This window comes from Lissotriton vulgaris, chromosome 4_1 (assembly GCF_964263255.1).
Source record: "Lissotriton vulgaris chromosome 4_1, aLisVul1.2, whole genome shotgun sequence".
NCBI classification, from domain to species: domain Eukaryota; kingdom Metazoa; phylum Chordata; class Amphibia; order Caudata; family Salamandridae; genus Lissotriton; species Lissotriton vulgaris.
This window is the reverse complement of record NC_141691.1, coordinates 115,526,436-115,539,061: the sequence shown is the minus strand read 5'-3', so window position 1 is coordinate 115,539,061 and position 12,626 is coordinate 115,526,436. Positions and strand designations below refer to the sequence as shown.

Below are 12,626 nucleotides of genomic sequence, written 5' to 3'. Positions count from 1 at the left end.
TCTGCACCATGGGTCTCAGGAGGGGGGATGGAGTGTCCCTGGCACATCGCCCTCAGCACTCTCAGCCCGCTTGTACACCTAGTACTGCCTCTACCGGACATCGGTCCGGTAGAGGCAGTACTAGGTGTACAAGCGGGCTGAGAGTGCTGAGGGCGATGTGCCAGGGACACTCCATCCCCCCTCCTGAGACCCATGGTGCAGATAGCGCCAAGCTTTAAAGTGCCGAGACACTCCAAATTAGGAGTGATTTTTTGGGAATGAGCATTTGCTCTTCCGATTTTTATGCACTTTAAACACTTTTATTTTTTCACTTTCACGTCCCCAGGTTAGGGTGGGTGATTAGAGAGCCCATACCGCCGGGGTTTATCATTGTCCTGACGAATGCCTAGGTAAAATCAAACCAACACTAAGGCTGAAACATGTTGACATACTAATTTAATACTATATCTGAATTAAACCAACCATTACCTTGGCTTTTACAATTCAGACACATAGTACCTCTGTATCTGTGTCCTAGGGATCACTAATAAAAATTTTTTTAGATACCCTTTAGACACTTTTAAGTTTAAGTTTATTTATCCTCACAACACTCCCGTTACACAATACCAGCTCCGCAGTCTTCTGGCGTCGCAGCACACCGAAGAGGCACTAGGTCTCTTCGGTGGGGCCCGATGATGAAGCATGACACTGACTAGGTCAGTGTGTGAGGGCTTTCCTTCAAACCCGAATAGGGTGCGAGTTTCTTGAATCTGGTGGCTCCATCCAAGTGGCTTTTGAGAGACATGAACCTCTCTTTTTTTGTTTATTGATATATAACTGGGGATCAAGAGAGTGTTCCTACACTTCCCTACCTCTCCCATTGTTTTTGAACATTGTGTTATTGGGCAGCAGCAGTGTCGTAAGGATACGGTTACTTGTATTTTTGGCTGTGCTTACGCTGGCTCAGTTACAGAGTATAGTGGAAAGACTCAGCAGGATTTAGGGCCTCCATTTAGGTCTGGATGTGCAAAAATAAGAGAGTCTATAACTGGTCGCAAACCAGTTTGTGGGTCAGCGATGTATTAAAGTAGATAAGAAAATGAATCCCCAAAAATGTGAAGCATTTTCATAAATCTCATAATAGCAAATCTATTTTGTGATTTCCTGAAGTTATTTCCAATTCAGTATTCCAGTGTACTAAAGATCTGCATACTACAAACAGACACAAAATAGCATAATTGCACATACAATTTACCATCAAGCGGAAGCAGGAGGTAACCTTTGAGGTACTCATAAAAGTGCAACCGAAAGGCCATTCGCAGTGGCTTCTCTATTTGACGGTGGCGAGGAGCAGTGCACTAGGAACTCTATAGTTCAGTAAAGGAAGACTATGGGGGATTTTTACGTAAAGAGTCACCAGATTTAATCAGAGTTTTCTTTTTTTGCAATATACTGGACGAGTAAGACTACCACTCTCATGCTCTCACATTTCCTAGCATTAGGGAGTTATCACAGTTCTGTTGCAATAATAAGAGGTATCTCACAAAATGCTCTTACTGGGGTAGTTAGACAATTCCTGGATGTCATGCTAACCAGGGTAAATGTACGTACGTATAAGATATCCTGCTACCCATGCTGAATTAAAAGTACAAAAACTAAGGTATCAAATTGTAGCTTTTCCTAATTGTGTAGGATGTATAGATGGAACACGGTTACTGAAATGTCCTCTTCCTGCTCTAGAGTTAATTCTTAGAAATAGAAAAAAAATAGAACAACATTCCCCTAACATCCAGGGGGTCTGTAATACTGAATACATAATTACATACTTTGTCACATGTTATCCTGGGAGTACTCTTGACTCATTAGCTTTTCCCACTATGGACTAAAGTTATCTGGCTAGAGGAGAGATTAGAGATGGAATTTTACTTGTTGAGTGTCACAATGCAGTCTACCATGTTATTGTATATAAGAATCTGTAGACAATCACATTGATACATCCGTTCGCAAATTATAGGCTATATAGTGCTTATGCCTTTTGCTATAGATTTCCAGGGGAAGCAACGAAAAATTATACAGATGAGCATCAAGCATATTGACCCGACAATGTATGTTCTGTTGAGATGCAAAGCATCAAAAGAATCCTCAAAAATAAGTGTTTGCAATGTAAGTAATTAACAATAAAAAAATAAAAATGTTTAATCTTCAAAAGTGTTTTAGCAAACTTTAAGATGTATATACACACACACACACAAACCTGTTTTGCAAAGAAATCCAAAGGTCAAAGTAACATTACAATTAGGTAGAACAAAAATCTGTTTTCTTAAAATAAAAAAAACATTTACTGAAAAAAACAAAGTTTAAAGTATCATTAAAGCTAGGTGAATTTGTCAGTGACAACATTAATGTTTTGAGCTAAGAGAAAACCACACATTAAGCAGTTATAGTTAGCAACACTAACTGTAACTTGCGCCCGAGCCAGGCACATGTCCTCCCATATGACATGTTCTATGGCATAATTGATGACATCTCAAATGACAATCCTGATGATGTCATCAAAGCTTCATTTTCCCACATATTGCTGTATACATGGCCATGGCTTAACACGTAGCATAGCTCACATTAGCAATCAACGATATACATATGAAACCCCCATTGTGTACGGTATTCAATCTGTATACAACTGTTCAGAGAAAGCCAAAATAGTGAAGGCCAAATCCAAAATAAATGCCCTACTATGAGCACCTTTTGTCTATATCAAACCCATGACAACCACCGAACCTACACTATAAAATGAAGTTGATATCATTACAGAACTGAGCACTGTAAACAGTGTTTAATCTATGGAGAGAGTTAAGTCCAAACCACACTGTTTGCAAACACTGAAACTCTGATAAGAAATACACCACAGACTATAGAAAATAATCTACTAAGAACAGTGTAAATTCTATGCAGCAGCTGTCAAATACAGTATTTGCTAAAAATAAACAGTATCTAAAGGTGCTAATGATCATACTACCTGCACCCTTCTTAGTGTGATACAAACTTTAAAGATGGCTCTTCTTCTGAAGAAAAATGAGCACACGTACATAAGACCATAGCTGGTGTATACACGGTTCCATATTAAGTATACATTCACATGTTGACACATTTCTCTCTAATAATTCAAGGCTGCTTACTAAAGTTTGTATCTACTACGTATAATCGCTTTCCTGTTGGAAACTTTTTCTGCAGAGCCAAAAGTTTGTGTGGAAAATAATAAATACAAGCCAACTGTCTCCAGGACACAAAGTTACTCTTGAATGCAAACATTTATCACGCGTTCAATACCTCTAGACAGCTATGGTGCATTAGAAGCACACACATTTTGTAAACACTTATAAGGGTTAGCTACACATAGGATGTACAAAATCTGGCCGAAAAGTAATATGGTATTTACCTGCCCCTTTGTAAACTATAAAACAAACTTGCACGCTCATTGGATTAGGTCATCAATGATATCATAGAGCATGTCATGGGTGCAAGTTATAGTTGGTGTCACTGAGAAATTCACCCAACTATAACTTTAACCTTTTGTTTGTAAATTTCTACAATTTTCTTTTAAAAGAAAACATTTTTGTTACACCTAAATATCATGTTACTTTAACCTTGAGAGTATATGGATGGTAGAATGGCTTTATAATATATGTTGTGTGCAGACATTATTTTGAAAAAGAGATTTTTTTCCATCGTATGTTTTCTTTCCATCGTAACATAACAGGATATGGTTCTCACATTGCAAAATGTTTCTAAAATGTCTGAGTATTAAACAGATAAATATTCAATATATCATTATGGATTGTGTATTTTCTCAGTTCTTGAAAACTCTCATATCAAGACATGTTACCAGCAATGCATTTTTCAGGTGTCATTACTTTCACAAGACCCTCATGAGACACCTGCGGGACCGTAGAGTTGTACATTTTATTGTAATCTATTTAATACAGTTATGTATCATGTTTTTAGTTATTATTTAATGCTCATCTAGAATAGTGAAAAAAAGATATTTCTTTTTTAAAGTGATGGCTCTTGTGAGATGCTTGTGCGAGCTTGATGTACAATCTCCTGGGCTGTACTTTCTGTTCAGCTCTTGCAATGCACTCAGGAGGTCGTACACTTAGAATTAAGTTAATTGCAGTGTTTTCATGTAATTTTGAAAAACGTAGAACATAAGACATTAAGTTAGAAAAACGATGTATTATTCTATAGAAGAAATAAAGCAATTACTTTTTTTACGGTCTCGCAGTCACCCGCTAGCCTCTCGTGAGAGGTCCGGGAAAGGAAGCACACCCTAAGGTAGAATTGTGATTGGTTCATATGGTTGTCTTTATTTAGAAAAAAAAAACAACTACCTTTTTGATTTATTTTCCTATTGCATTTTGGTGAGTGTAGGCATATCTGTCTTGATCTTTTTTCCGGTTTCCCTTCCATCACAAATATGTCTTCATCAGATTCTGATGAACTGCTGGGGTCACCTTCACCAGCTCCAGCTCAGCCCTCTCAGCCTCCTCAGGAATCCTTGGTGTGGAAATTCTTTGATAGGAGGCCAGGTAGCAAGAATTTTTCTGCAAAGATTGTCATCTGTAAACTTTGCAAGGAATTCTTCGATCATATTTATAGCATGATTACCACAGGCTTGTGGAGACGCCTCAGATCTATGCGTGAGCAAAGCCTTGCATGGGTAGAGATTGCTCATGCTGCGAGCTATACAACTGGACAGGGGCTCCCGCATCAGATGCTGTGCCGGCGCAGGTTCAAAGTGCACAAGCAGACAATAACCCCGCCTTGTTGAATCAAACACTATTTTGCTGCATGTGCAATCAGATAATTTTTTCATCTGGAACAAGCAGATCTACCCAGGTACAAGTTCACGAGAAAAGAGACCCCCCCCCCCCCACCCAGCAGCAGTTCTATTTTTTTGATTGAAGATTTTTTTCCAATGTTTCTCCCTTTTTTTTTTTTTTTTATCAGATGTACTTGTTTAACACCTCAAGTTGAATGTTTTTCAACTGCCTAAGCCTGCCTTGATTTCATCATTGGCTCACATGCCCTCCTCGTGGTATCTGAACGTTCAGTGGGCAGAGACAGTCTGACCTGAGACATTCCTGCTTGACAGAGACAGCTAACTAATAGCCACATACTCAGCCTCCCTCGCACCACTAGAGCCGGCGTGGCTGCAGCCTGAAAAAGACTCTCGCCTTCATGCAAGTTTTTTAGTGCAATGTACCTGTCACCCAATTGAGGGCAGTAGGTGGGAACGTTGGGTTTCTGAGAATACTGAATATCCGTTGGCCACTCAAAGAAGAAACTCAGTTACCTACATAGGTCAAGGTGCGGGGGCTGTCTTCAGACGGAGAGGATTCTGGGGTTTCTGTTTTCTCGCTGTGGTTTGTGCCATTCTATTTTGGGTTTTACAGCAGTTCTCAGGCTTTTTTCTTTAGAGTTTATCATCACTCAAAAGTGGGTAATTTGTGATCTTTATCTCAAAACGGGTGTCCCTGCTTGTTTTTTAATTAACGTGTTTATTTGCTTTTATCAGCGATAAAGTGCCGCTTGAAGTACCACACATTTACCTGTGGAATGTCACATACACACACTGAAACCATGAAAATGTCACACATAGGCAATCTGCAAACGTGGCATCTAAGTAATCCCCTGACAAATGAAGTGTAATTCTGATCCCATTCCCATGTATTGATCTTGGTATAGAAAAGAACCACAGTTGCTAGTAAGACTTTCTTTGCTCTCAGAAAGGAAGGGGTCGAGGTACCCATTCAAGGCCTGAGAGAGATGGTGTTCTACATGGGGTTGGAAGCCATGAATGAGCTACACCTTGAGCAGTCCAGGTGGTAAGAAGAAGAGTTAAAACAGCAGCAAACAATGAATGGTCACAAAAATTATAAAAACTACATATAAAAAAGGTGAGTGGAAAACTGAACTCTGCTCCAATTCAACACTATACCATTAGAAAATGTATTAACTTGTCCCACAAATAGTCTGCCTTGTAAGCAACAACGGCACATGATTTCAACTGCAACAGGCAAATATCTACATGCAAGTATCTAAGCACCAAAGTGAAATTGGCCTGTGGACAGGGCGTGAGGCCTGAAAATGGTTTGACCAATCTCGTCAAGTCTTTTTACACTATTTTTGCAGAACTAAAAAAATATATTCACCAGAAAGGTCCAGGCTGGACCTCCCCGAATTAGTAAGAGGGTGAATGGGAAGAACCAGTATTTTAGTACACATTTGCTTTATGAGTAGGACTGCAACAGTTTTGGTCACTAGCTTTTCACCGGAACTATGTGATTTCTGATTGAGTTTGAATTGTATAATATTTGCCATTGATTAGGAAAAAAAACAAATATATATTGTGTGTGCTTGTTGTTATCTTCCTCTATATATCAACAATCTATTCTGTTGCATTAAAGTCCTTTTAGCGTTTAACAGGCCAAATGTCATGAGAAGGACTTAGCCAGGCCTAGTTTTTCCACCAACGGCTCACAAAACACCAGGCTTATAGTCTTAATTTGGCATGTGGGTTTATAGAACTGCAAGATCCAGCATGCTTAGCACTGCGAACTGTAAAAACAGGATTGGGTACATTTTACCTTGTTAGAAAATGGGCTTTCCAAATAGGTCCTCTAGTTTTTCAATACTATGAACAGCTGATATCTTGACTCGACACAGTTATGAAATAATGAACTGGTTTCTCAGTACATGTGTCTCATTCATAACGCGTAGAGAAATGGTAGGACTCATTGCAGGAATCTTTGCGATTGCATGCAAATGCACCTAGTTTAGTTTCTCAGCCGAGAAATCTGGAGAGGGGAGGTTTGAGGAGGGCGGTAATGCCCTGCCCCCCTCCCCAGGATCTTCAGGCATGTGATAGGGTCCAAGGGCGAGGGGCAGTCCTGATTGGTTGGGGGTGGGGCGTGGGGGCGTTAATGATTGCTTTTAAGATCTCATAGTTGGTTGCCAGGTGCCATTTTAGTTTATTGTGCACCCTGGCTATTGGACATTTTGTGGGGTTTTCCCTACCCTCCCTTTCAGTTTTCAATTTTGGTGAGGCCGGTGTGCAAGGACGAGGGGGTCTGTAGTGTTTGTTGTTGCTTTGGATGAGCAGGTGTCCAGGTGTTGACAAGTTTTAAAAATCATTGCAACAAAACGTTGGTCCGGTTGGGACCCCATTTGAGATTTCAGGGAGGTAGAGGGGAGTTTGATGATTGGAATAAGATGACAACAGTAGTGTATGAACAAGGATTGGATGCGGGGAGTGTGAGTGATCATAGTTGATTGGATTTTGCTTGGTTTGGTTTGTTATGGGGTGCTTAAGGGAGGGGGCGGGTAGGATTTTGATAGTTTAGGCCAGATTGATTTTATTATGCAAAGAGTTAGAGCCAAGGTTTGTTATACAATCTGTGTAACTGTTTCATTAGAGCAGCCTTTTTCACACTCTCAAGTAGTCATTTGTCATTGGATACGCCATACCGTCCGAGCGGTAACTAAAATGCAGCCAGGGTCATTGCTATAGTGAAGCTTCGATGGATTAAAGAAGTTGGGGTGATTAAATGAAGAGGGTGATTCACACATACTTTTTCAGGGAGGGCTAGAATTATGGGTCACTAAATGGGCTCCTGGAGGGGTATCCAATTATTATTGTTATTATTTGCACTGTACTCCCTTTTCCCCAACACGTTGGGGGGACCAAAGGCCATCTCTTGTAATGCTCACATAGCTACATTATCTGGAATCCGCAGCACTGTCGACAGTCCATAAAAAGATAGAGTCTGCTGCCTCCTTCACGCAGGATAAAACCTGGACATGGCCCCACAACCAGAAGGAATTGGGCATTGGGAGGGTCATGTGAGGCCAGATGGTAAGTAGAGCCAAGGCTGTAGAGGGTGCAAGAGTGACTACAAATGTACATGGTGCATAATTTGCAAGAAGAGAGGAGACTGCTGGAAGAGTAGGAAGATCTGCAAGCAGCCACACCACCAACTCCGAGTTTCTAAAAGAGAACCAGAATGAGCAGACATCGTGGTGGCCACCAGAGACACCAGAGAGCTTAAAAAAAACTTTTCCTGTGAAGGGGATCAGTTCACCACTAGCAACTGGTTTGGCGGACGCAGTGCTTAGTTTGTAAATGAATGAGTGCTGGTGCTCTAAGCTCTATGGCAGCTGCAAATAAATGTTGGTGCGTTGAATACCAAGGTTTCATGGTCTTTAATCCACTTCATGCCTCTTTTATCCACTATCTGACATTCACTCTTGCTGGTTCCTGCTTTCTCCTTTGTGGCGTCTTTTTCGTCCTATTTCTTTCCCCATTGTGTTTTTTTTGTCTTGCTCTTGGGAAATGTCTGATGAGGGAAATTAAGTGCTGGTCCCCAACAAGTGCTGGTGGGCCCCACAAGCAAACACCAGCTCACATTAAGCGCACTGAGCACAGGTCTATGTGGAGATTGTTTGCTGGAACTTGAAAGTAAATGACAAACAACTCCCATTCACTGTGTGCTGGTATTTAGAATGAGTTCTCTTCAGTAGAAGGGGTGGACTTTGGTGTTCGCATTGAAGGATGATCCTGCAGCACTGAAGGTAATGACCAAGTCTACTGACTCGCACAGTGACAGGAGATGACAAGCCAGAGACATCCCTGCAGGATCTTTGTGAAGTTTGGAAGCTGTCAAATGTGTCTGTCTCTACAAAGGGACAGATTCTCATTCTGCCCCTCTAACCCAACTTAACCCCTTGGGTGCTCATGACCACGCCGTCATGAGTCACAGTAGGTGTGTGCTCTTGACGGCATGGAGCCGTCATGCCGCTCCGCCCACGCGACACCAATTCACAGCCTGTGCGGGCGAATTAATGAGAGGGCGGGGTCATGACAGCACCACGCCGCCATGAGCACACGCCGCCCGGGACTCATGACAGAGTGGAGCCGTCACGAGCATCGAAGCACCATGCCCACCCCCTAGCCCCCCCACGCCGTGGCGGAATTAGCCGCGCAGAGAAGGGGTTAAGGAAAGAGGAAGTCTGAAGATGGGAGCGGTGCTGTGCTACAGCAACGGAAGGAAGCCTTTAGTGTTCACATGTGAGTAACTTTCTTTGGTTCATGCAGAATGCAGAAGTATGGAACGGAACCTTTACCTTGAAACTATATTTGTTCAGTGAAAGGTCCAATTTTTGTCTTTTTAGTGTTATTTTAATAATTAAATAATTTCTCATTTTAACTAAAAATGTATTTGGGAGCTTTACTGAGTCTTTCCCTAATTCAAGTGTTAGCACTGCTGATAATGTGCATTTTTCTCAAGGAGCCTTTTGCCTTAGTTCTGCACTAAGATGTGGCTGACTAAATGGGGATAGCTTAGAGGAACAGTGTTTGCCCAACTAGGGGCTACCTTAGCACGGTGGCGTCAACATTTGCCAATCAAAACAACCCAGCTTCCAGCATATCTCCCAGCCAAGGATGGAGGAGCAGTGGGAGAGCTGCTAAATTTGAAGCTTTTTTTTTTTTCAGGAACCTTCTATGCAAGATTTACGTGACGCAATAACTCACAAAAATTGTAGACAATTTTGGGAAATCATAAGATGGAATTGCAAGCGTCCCCCCTAAGAATTTAGAGATGAATATAAGCCCACAAACTTGGATTAGTCACTTTGCACCTCTCTATCAGAACATAGGAGTAAAATCATCATTAACAACTAGTGTAATAAAACGATTATTCCAAGATCGTTTCAAGTAAACTTTATTATAACATCCACCGGACAGTCTGCTCCATCTGCTGACACTGCAACTAACACCCACCCATTGTGGCTTACACATTCTGCCGCTGATGTCATTAACATTCTAGCAAAGAGCTTAAAGGGGAAGTTACAACACATCTTCCCTTTATAATAGTATTGAGAGAGAAGGAAAAGAAAGAAGGAGAACACACAGGATGAAAAGAATACACAGTAAAACATAGGGTGGAACAAGAAATAAACTGGGCTATAATAGAGTAAGCCATAGGATGAGAAAGAAAATAAAACATATACATCTACTAATACTAAGGCAATAATCTTGTAGATACAATGGTGACCGCCTGACTCTAGGACTAAGAGTAAATAGGTCAGTGCGAACTCTACTGTCGTTACACTGGGAATGACTGGCCTGAGGCTAAAACCTCATACTACCACCCCCTTGCATATTTTGACAGATCAGACATGCTCCAAACATCACCACCAGCTAGCATGACAACATTCCTCATCACTTTGATGATGCGCCACTGATGTCATTAACATTCTAGCAAGAAACAAAGAGCTTAAAGGGGTAGTTACAACATAGTGGCTCAGCCACACAGAATCGGGATGTCTCAAAAGACAATTGTTCCTTTAAGACGCTGATGCAATAAAAAAAAACCCCAAGGAAAGGCTGAATCGAAGGTAAACAGGAGTGAAAACTGGAAACTAGTACAACAAAACACAACCCACTCAAGAACCATGGCCAATACATCAAACTCCTGCTCTCTCTTGGTTGCTCCATTAGTTGCTTATTTACATCACTTAAATTTGGGGCTTGCTGATGAATTTACCGAAAAAAAAGTTGTCCAAGTGATTCAAACGCAAAAACAGCGCAAACCAGCTGGGTCAAATGAATCCCAACAGATGTCTTTCGGAATCATCATAATCTATAGTCCACTGTATTAACCAGGACAAATAACCACATAGGTCTTATCAGGAAATTCCACCTTCTTGAAGAACATCAATAATTGTTCCGTTATGTAAAATGGGGCCTAGTGAATAACCGGAGAGTTATCGACCACTTTCACTGGTCGATGGAGTGGAAAAGTCCTCAGGAAACTGTTGCTATCTCGTCTAGACCAGTGGTTGGATGAAAAAAAAATCTAAAATCTCTATTTCAAGCGGGTTTCAGGAGAGGCCAGAGTACAGTGGACCAAGTAATGAGATATTTTATCTGCTCAAAATATACTTCCCTTCAAACGTCTCCTGTATACATTGTTTTCATTGCTCTCCAAACAGCTTTTGAGAGCATTGATTGACGTACACTATTGCCAATTTTAAAAAAACATGGAGTCCCTGATAGGCTTCTAAAGCTTCTAGTTGCAATGCACTCTGGTACCACAATTCAGGTGAAATATAGTTCCAGGGGTGAATACTCTACAGAGATACGACTAGAAAGAGGCGTCAAGCAAGGTTGTGTGTTAGCACCAGCTTTATTTAACTGCAATATAAACAAAGTCGTAAAAACACTACAAACCTTGACTTGGACGTACCAAAAATAAACAAAGAGCCAATGCCATTGAACCTCATGACCACCTATGATCATCTGGACATTCGTATGGATAGCAAACCGTTGTGGGCCCCACCGGCGTCTCAAAGTAATACTGTTGTAGCCCAGCAAGCCGGTGCCATACGGAAGTTTGCTAAATCGCGTGGAAACTGCTAGATAAGCTCTGCTTCCCTCGCATATAAAATGAAAGCTAGGTCTGCCAGCATATATGGGTCCTAGATTTGGGGGCATAGAGAAACTCCATCCATTCAAAAAAACAAGGAACAACCTTTTGTGATGGTTACTGCATCTGGGCCGTGGAACACAAATGGATGCGCAGCGAGCAGATTTGGGGAATGAAAAGAAAACGAAAACATTGAGGATTGCATTGCCCTACCACCTGTAAAATATTGGATCCGAATTTGGTCCAGAGAGGAGCTTTTCTCTTATCCCTCTGTCCCTCTGAATCCATCTTCCGAGCCAAACTTAAAACCTGGCTCTTCTCCGGACTTTAGTCTCTCCACTGCTCCTCCTGCTTCACTCCCCCTTTTCCCTTGGTAATTCTGGATTTTAGCGCCGGGACACCCCTTCGGGGGTAGCTGCGCGCTCTACAAACCACATAAAATAAATAAAAATAAATAAAATAAACATTACTAAATATTATTGGAAGATCTTTGGCTTCAACCATTCAAATTGGTGTTTATCTTGTTCGTGTTCCCCCTGTAACCACAGACAAGACCTTTTTGTTCTATTAACATTTGTATCTCATCAAATCTTAGATTTTTTATGATTATTCATACTTTTTGCAATCTTAAAGTTAACTATATTTTAAATGTAAAGGTTGCGTTTTCGCCGTGGTGGTAATGGTGATGGCCTACTTTGCCTGTGCACAATAAGGTTTTTGAGTTGGTGTTTACCTGGACCAACGCTCCGCGGACAGGCGTCAGCGATGATCAGGTTCAAGGTGTTCGCCTAAACATGAAATATAAAGGTGCCCTTGACAAAATAGGAGAATTGAAGGCGTAGCAAAGGTACCTTGGTCCCTGCTGCAAGGAAGGAAAATTCTCCCCAGCACGTCATGCCAGCCAGAAAGAGAAAGGGGGCAGCAACCACGGGCAACAAAGCTGATTGACCAAAATAGCAAGTGTTTCCTAAAGGGCCTGTATCAAGGAGAGGTTTCATACCAGTGCACATTTTAATGCATTGGTTTCCTATGGCCTCCACTGCCCCTCTGGTGGAAGCATACAACTGTCCATATTTGGTGGGGGTGCATGTGGGACAGAGAGGGGGCCCTGCTGCTCTGCAACAGCCACAACTAGAGCTGGAACATGCGAGTCCTAAA

At 41.5% G+C, this 12,626-nt stretch overlaps 1 protein-coding gene across 9 annotated transcripts in view; it reads right to left on the bottom strand.

Moving 5' to 3' along the window:
• Positions 1 to 12,626, bottom strand: part of ST3GAL4 (ST3 beta-galactoside alpha-2,3-sialyltransferase 4) — a 558,945-nt gene that overhangs the window by 468,839 nt on the left and 77,480 nt on the right. Inside the window, exon 1 of one of the 9 annotated variants that reach the window (XM_086918354.1) lies at positions 4,368 to 4,389. The exons of 6 other annotated variants lie outside the window; for them this stretch is intronic. The gene's annotated coding sequence lies outside the window, so the exon portion shown is untranslated. Of the gene's footprint in view, positions 1 to 4,367; positions 4,390 to 12,626 lie in introns of those variants that run through there. 2 more of the 9 variants (XM_086918358.1, XM_086918355.1) reach the window with 2 other exon arrangements.